Raw genomic sequence first — 8078 nt, forward strand, 5'->3', positions numbered from 1 at the left:
TTTAATTTCTTGTCATGCCTGATGGATTCATTCTGCTGTGCTTCCTGGAGTTGTGATCCTCATTGTCTTTTCCTAGGATATTGTCTAAAATTTTTTGTATTGCTGATTTGGTATTCACAAAGTTCCTAAGGTGCTCTTTGTCTTGAAAATATCTTATTTCTCCATCAATTTTTAAAGGTCGTTTTGCAGGGTACATCAATCTGGTTTGGAGGCTGTTTTCTTTTGGGCCTTGAAATACTTCACTCCCAGCTCTTCTTGCCTTGATAGTTTGTGTTGAGAAGTCTGCTGTGAGTCTGATGGGCTTTCCTTTGTATGTGATTTGTTTCTTTTCCCTAACTGCTTATACTGTTTTGTTCTTCTTTTGGGTTTCTGGAATCTTCACCACTATATGCCTACATGTAGATTTTTTTTTTATCATGGCTAGTTGGATTCCTATATGCCTTACTTCTCTATATATTAAGTTCTTTTTCCCTGCTTAGGAAGTTTTCTGCCTTTACTTCTATGAACAGTTTTTTTTTATTTTGCACCCTCTCCTGTTTCTTCATTGACTCCAATCAGTCTTATGTTATTCTTCTTTGCATCATCTAGCAGCTGCTGAATTGATTTCTCATGGTCCCTTACTATTTTTAAGAAATCTTTCTTTCTCTGGTCACTAATTGCAATTCCATCTTCTATATCTGATATTCTGTCCTCACATTGGCTCATTCTGCTGCATAAACTTTCAATGGAGTTTTTAATCTACTGGATATCTGTTTGCATTTGTTTTATAGATTTCATTTCTTTCCTGTGATGGGATTCCATCACATTCCTCAGTGCCTCTATTTTTCTTATCTGTGTCTACTCTAGAGTTATTAATCATGTCTTTCACTGTGGATGCAATCTTTGTTGTTATCTGAGAAATTATTTCTGATTTCATTTTTTCCTAATCCTCTTTCATTGCCAGTTCAGGAATTCCAAGTGGTTGCATATCAGATTGTTCCATCTCTTTGCCCCTTGAGTTTGCCTTAGGTGATCTGGAAGTCAAGTTTTGAGACTTGTTTACATGTTTTCTTATTGCAACAGATGCAGCCTGCTGTACCTTTGTTGAGGTGATGCTTTGCTCACCCAGTGGGCTTCAATTCCAGGCAAGCCTCAGAGAGGCCTTCTCTATGGTGCTCACCAGTGCACCAATTCCTGGGTTCAGAATGGTTGCCTTCTGGATCTCTGAGCAGGCTTCTGACTGGCACCCGCACACTTAGGATCGTATCTGGACATGCCTCTGGTTGGTCTCTCCCCACTTGCATAGCTATTGTCTGGGAGGACCTTTGGCTAGGGGCTGTGCACCCAAGTCACTGGTGTCTGAGTGGGCTTCTGGGTGGGGTTTGAGGGCAATTACCAATGGTATCTGGGTGTGCCTCTGGCTGTGGTCTTTGTGCCTGTGCAGCTGTTTTCCAAGTGGCCCTCTGGTTCAGGCCTGTGAGCCCAAGATGCTGACATCTGGGCAGGGCCCTGGATGGGACCTGTGCACCTGCACTCCACGTGGGCTGGGATCTGCCTGGTAGTCTTTTAATGTCTGTAGGGCTTGTAATTATTTTTCCTCTTACATTTATGATAATAGCAATTTCTTCCCTCCTCTCCTTCCTTTTATCAGTGTTGCTTACAGCTTACTAATTTTATTGCTCTTATTGAAAAAATAAAACAAACTTTTATTTTTCTGATTTCAATTTCATTGATTTCTGTCTGACATCATTTCCTTTCTTCTGTCTTCTTAGTCATTGGGGGTTTTGTTTGTTTTTCTTTTTTTTGAGAGTCTCACTGAGTAGCCTAGGCTGGCCTTGAACTTACTCTGCAGCCCAGGTGGGCTTGAAACTAATCTTCCTGCTTCAGCTTCCTGAGTGCTAGGATTACAGGTATGAGCCACCACTCTCGACTTCTGTTTGCTTAGTTTTATTTTACTCTTTTTATTTACTTTCTTAAGGAAAAAGTTTAGATTAATAATTTGGAAGTTTTTCTCATATTGGTATTTCATGGTGTGCATTTTCCCCTGAGTACTTAGTTTTCAGAGTCCTCAAATCACTCCTCATTGCCAACTTTCTATGTTATATAGCACATCCAGTGGGAGCCAATATGCCTCCCTGGGGTGCCCCAGAATCAGCTAGTTATTTTAATATAATTTTTCTAGGAATTTTCTCCCAACAATAATAGCAGCAGCAACAAACTCTATAACTCTACTTCACATTATCCAAGCATAGGAAACCTGCATTTATAAACAGCTATGTAAAAGTGTGACTCTTTTCTGGTGAGTTGTCAGAAGTGCATGCTTAAAGCCAGTGGCTGCCATGATAAACTTTTTTCACTATTATTGCTTAACTTTGGAACAATTTATGATTAATTATTCTTCCAAACTCTTCTGTTACAGAAGATAATTTCTTAATTTTTCTTTACAGAAGAAAACTAAAACCCTCACAAGAGAAATATTTGGGGTGTCTAAAGGCTCAGTCCACCCCTCAGTTCAAATGTTTCAAGAGAAAAAAGATCCCCTGTAGACATTCCATTGCTCTCACACCCCATGCTTAACCCCTAGTTCATTTGGCTAGACATAGAAATATTAAGTAGATTCAAATAAATTAAAGTAGCTGATCTTATTGCATCCATTTGTTTTCCAGTGTTTATAAAGGACAAAAAAAAAAAAGACAACCCAGGATTATGCCTCTATACCCCGATGCCACAGACTTTTGCTCTTTACTCTCCACAGTCAATGATATAATGACACTCATTCCCTCTCTACCCAGCCCATATTTTCAATATTTAATATTTGAATTTGCTAGGAAGGCAACACTCCTCTAGTAATCTGTCTTTGTAGTCATGGTCAAGCTTCTCTTTATTAATTCATATAGAAATCAATGTAAACAATGCACGACTCAGATGGATAGATCACATTAGCTCCTTAAATTTCACATTTTATCGCAATGGCACAAGTTGAGTCCTTCCAGCACCTCAATTGTAATCTATTTTCCCTCCCTTTATCTGCTGAAATCAAGCACACCCCTCAAAAACATAAGAATTAAAATATTTTCTGTCACTTCTACAACTCTATAATTTTATCTTTATGTTTGTAGTTGTAAAATTAGAGTGTGGGAGTTTGTTTCTAAAAATTTGTATTTGAATCAGCAAATTTAAACTTATCAACTGGACAGGTCCTTTCTGGCATGGACTAGCTGATGAAGAATCCTCATATATGTTTTACCCCTATAATACCAATTTTCAAAGAATTTGAAGACAGAAAAAAATATGAATTAATTCCTCTAATAATTCTTCTAGTAATTTATAAGGCTGCCCCAAAATCCTATGGCACCTTTACAAAAACCATCCATCACATTTGGGCAACAGGTGTGCAGCTGGGTGAGTGAGAAGGGAATTTTTGTGGCAGTGAATCAGGAGTCCACTCTCTGGGCAGTGTTTTAGGCTCTGGTATTCCTTTATTCTTCTGTCTGAGACACACAGCACTCTCTGACCTGTCTGAAACTCTATTTTGGCTATAGTCAACTTCTGGCAGCATCCCAGACACAGATTGTCTCCATCTGGATCATAATATTGAAACAAACATGATGTTTAGTAAAACATGGAGTGAAATCAGAAACTGTCAGCATCAGAATATCTGTGTCCTAGGAAGAAAAAAACCCTTGCATTTCTCAAAGAAGCTCTGATTTCTTGGTAATTAGTTCATGCTTCCTCTACCAACTGCTCAGATGCATCATGTTTTGTCTTTTTGTTTGTTTGTTTGTTTGTTTGTTTGTTTTTGGTAATCCAGTCATGACATACTGAGAGCCAGATACAGCTTGGATTTTAGTTATATCCTAAGCCATACAAGTAGAAAAAGCTATGATCACCGGTACTTATACTTACTAGGAGCATCATGGGGGGACACTGCCAGGCCTATTCATCAACCACAGATTCCCTGCTTGGATGTCTTTCAGTTTTTCTTTTCTTTCCCCTCTGGGGTTTTCTGCTATAACAGGGTATGGTAGAGCTGAATGAGCTCTGGTAATCCCCCAGCTAAGCTAACAGCTCTTCCTTTCCTTCTGAGAGTTTCAGTACTATTGCCTCTCTTCCCTTTGGTTTCATTGGCCTTGGGAAAACCACACATGAACTAGCACAGCTTCCATCTCATTAGCTCATCTGTGATTGGTAATAATATACCACCAATTACAGAGGAGTTAATTAGTTTATAAAATACATGTTGAGTCAGGACAGACAGTATATAATTTTTAATTTGGATGTATGCTATCCTCCCTTGTATCTTTCCTATGCATTTCATCCTGCTGTGGATCCAGTCTGTGATGCTGGTCTAGGTCTTTCAGAAAAATCCCCTTGGCACAGGTGTCAATCAGTTATACAAATTGAGAAACTTTTAAAAAGAATTTACCTCAAAGAGATTCATCTAGGCCAGTTAGAGGCATAGGTACATGAGAGAAGCTCAAAGGAGGGGTACCAGGAAGTGCAGGTAGTCAGAAATGGGGAGGCAAACAATTTTAGATATCAAGAGTCAACCTGAAGGAGAAACCTACCAGATTGAGTCTAGTATTGAGAAGCAGTGGGCTAGCTAGAAGAGGAAGCAGGGCTGGCTCTGTACCATAGCACTCCTTTATACCCCAGATACAATGAACACGCCATCTTGAGAATGAATCTAACTTTCTGAGGGTAGCAGGACCCCCAAGAAAGGCTCTTAACCTGTTCTCCTTCCCCTTTGGGAGAGGAAGCCCAGTTAGTGAGATATCCAGAGAAATTGAAAGCCAGAGTCATATGAAAATGGACTAACCTAGTGCTGGAAGTGCTCCTGGTATCAACTCGGTAGATGGTAGCGATGCTTCTAAACATCCTATGATTGGCTCCCACAAAAATAATTAACCTGTCCCAAAAAGTGCTAATGTTGAAAAATACTGCCATAAATGGTAGACCTACCTAAGCCTTAAACTTCTTTTTCCATTTTCCTCTTCTGTGCATGTAGGTGAAACACAATAAACTACAACAAACAAAACTGCCCAATAAATCAAATCAAATCATCAATTTCCTATGGAGGCAAGAAAATGCTAGCTATCAAATTTTCCATCTGTTCCACAGAATTAGCTGTGAAGCCTTTTTGGCACATTTATTCCTCCTCTGAGCAAGAAGTGACAGCATCGTTTAAGAGTATGTTTTTTTTTTCTTTTTAGGTATGTGCATGAGAGGACAGCAGGCTTGGAGGAAAATATGAAAGTTCTGATCAAGCCATAAAAGGGTAAAAAGCACACACTCAGGCTGGATGACCACACAGAGAGCTATCCATCCATAATAAATGAGTAATATTACATAGCTCATCTAAGGTTTCAGGGATAGAAAGATAAACTTCTTTAAAGAGAGTTCCCTTACAAGCAAGAAAGTCAACCTTCCCCTGAAAACTTTCAGACTGGGGAGGGAGAAAAGGAATTGGGTAAGTCTGGGCTGCAGAATCAGAGCAGTAGGTGGGGGAAGCAGCCAGTGAGCCAAGGGAAGAATAGCAAGTAGACCTTTGAGATGAGGAGCTAAAGCAACAAGCTCTTGTCCCTTGGAAAATATTATTGTTATTCTGCCACTGGCTTTCCATTCCATGAAGTTTTAGACCCTTTGGAAAAGCCAAGAAAATTGATCTTAGCTGATCAACAAAGTAGCCCTGACTCCCAGGGACACCTGCCTGGAGCAGAAGGAGATGTAGGAAAGAGGAGAGTTGCCTGGGGTGTGCAGTGCTGATGTCAGTGGACAGCCAGGTCAGGCAGCAGGTGGGCTTCGTGCTGAGAGCTCCAGGTGAGACTTGGGTCTGCCAGGGGGAGGCTGTGAAGGCTTCATCTCCATTTGTGTAAAATACCCAATTCTATTAGATCATAAATAAGATTTCCTCCAATTCTGAAAGTGTCTGGTTTCATCATTCATTTCTACTACATATTCAAAATCAGATAGGGCCTACAATTTTGGATTTTTTTTTAACTTCAGCTTTCTTTCACTAGCTTTTCTATGTCCCTAATTTAATAGTTTAATTTAATAGAAGAATATTAATTTGAAGAATATTTTTGTACCTAAAAATACTTGTTTGAAAAAATAATAATGCAGTTTTGAGGGAGCCAGTTACTCATAGACTTTGTCTTGGTTTGTCATCCTGCCACGAGCTAACCTGGAGATAAGGTTTGGAATGTAAGCACTTTTCCTAGGAAGTGATCCAGAAACATGGATAGGTATGGGGAAGTGACACAAGGAAGAGAGGGAGGAACAGGTGTGCTCTGCATCACCTTTATGCTGTAGAATGCAACCCACAGGTCTCCAGGAGCCAGGAAGGTCCTTCCTCTTAGTGGTGAGAGGTGGAGGTGTTTACCACTGGGTCCTTCTCCTGGGTGAGTATGTGCCACATTGGCCACTACGTTCTTTGTCCAGGCTGAACCGTCCTTGCATAGAGTCACAGGTGTTCACAGGAAGCAGCTTTGATGTATAGACATGAGTGCCAGCACGACTGGGAGAAATTCTAGCAGCTACTGCCACAAGACCTGCAGCCGTAGTGAGTTGGGAAGTACATAGCCATTTTATTCATAGTAGTCTCTGGATTTTCAGGTCTCTGGATTTGGACTCTGTGGTCAAAGGTAAAATTTCCTCAGAGCTCAAGAGGAAGAGATGACAATCATAAATATATATGCACCAAATACAAATGCCCCCAATTATACAAAACAAATATTAATGGACATGAAAAACCAAATAAGCACTAATACAATTATAGTGGGGGACCTCAATACCCCACTGTCAAAAATAGACAGATCATCTAGACAAAAAATCAACAAGAAAATAATAGAACTGAACTAAGATTTTGAAGAAATGGACTTAATAGATGTCTACAGAGTGTTCTACCCTACAAAATCAGAATACACATTCTTTTTGGGTGCACATGGGTCATGCTCCAAAATAGACCACATGCTAGCTCATAGAACATGTTTAAGTAAATGCAAAGGACTTGAAGTTATCCCCTGTATATTATCAGACCTTAGTGCAATTAAACTGGAGATCAATAGCATAAGAAACTGCAAGAGCTGCACAAACACATGGAAATTGAATAACACTCTCCTGAACGATGAACACAATGGGTCACAGAGAAAATTAAAGAAAAAATTAGACAGTTTCTACAATTAAATGACAATGCCATACAACATACAAGAATCTATGGGACACAATGAAAGCAGTTCTACAAGGGAAATTCATAGCAGTAAATGCTCATATTAGGAAAACAGAGCAAGCTCAAATAAATAACCTAATGCTGAACCCAAAGCTCCTAGAAAAAGGAGAGCAAGACAAACCCAAAGCTCATACAAGGGAGGAAATTATAAAGATCAGAGCAGAAATCAATCCAATGGAGACTAAGAGAATGATACAAAAAAAATCAATGAACTGAAGAGTTGGTTTTTTTGAAAGAATAAACAAAATTGATAAACCCTTAGACAACCTTATCAAAAAGAGGAAAGAAAAGGCTCAAATTCATGCAATTGGGAATGAAAAAGGTGAAGTCACAATAGACCCAGCAGAGATCCAGAGGATCATCAATACTTACTTTGAGAACTGTACTCTAATAAAATGGAAAACACAGAAGAAATGGACAGATTCCTAGTTACATATGAATTACTAAAGTTAAACAAAGAAGATATAAAAAGTCTAAACACCCCAATTATAATCAGTGTAATTGAAAATGTAATTAAAACGTTACCAACAAAGAAAAGCCCATGTCCTGATGGCTTCACTGCTGAATTCGACAAGCATTTAGAGAAGAACTATCACCATTACTCTTTAAACTCATCAAGGAAATTGAAACGGAAGCAAGACTTCCAAATTCATTCCTGGAAGCAAGTGTTACTTTGTTTCCAAAACCAGGGAAAGATCCAACCAAAACAGAGAACTACAGGCCAATCTCCCTAATGAACATAGATGCAAAAATCCTCAACAAGATACTGGCAAACAGAATAGAGAGGGTCATCAAGAAGATCACACACCCTGACCAAGTCGGATTTATCCCAGGGATGCAAGGATGGGTCAACACACGTTAATCAATAAAT

Source organism: Heterocephalus glaber, unplaced genomic scaffold (genome assembly GCF_053883595.1).
Source record: "Heterocephalus glaber isolate CG9 unplaced genomic scaffold, H.glaber_assembly_v1.0 deba00000676, whole genome shotgun sequence".
NCBI lineage: Eukaryota > Metazoa > Chordata > Mammalia > Rodentia > Bathyergidae > Heterocephalus > Heterocephalus glaber.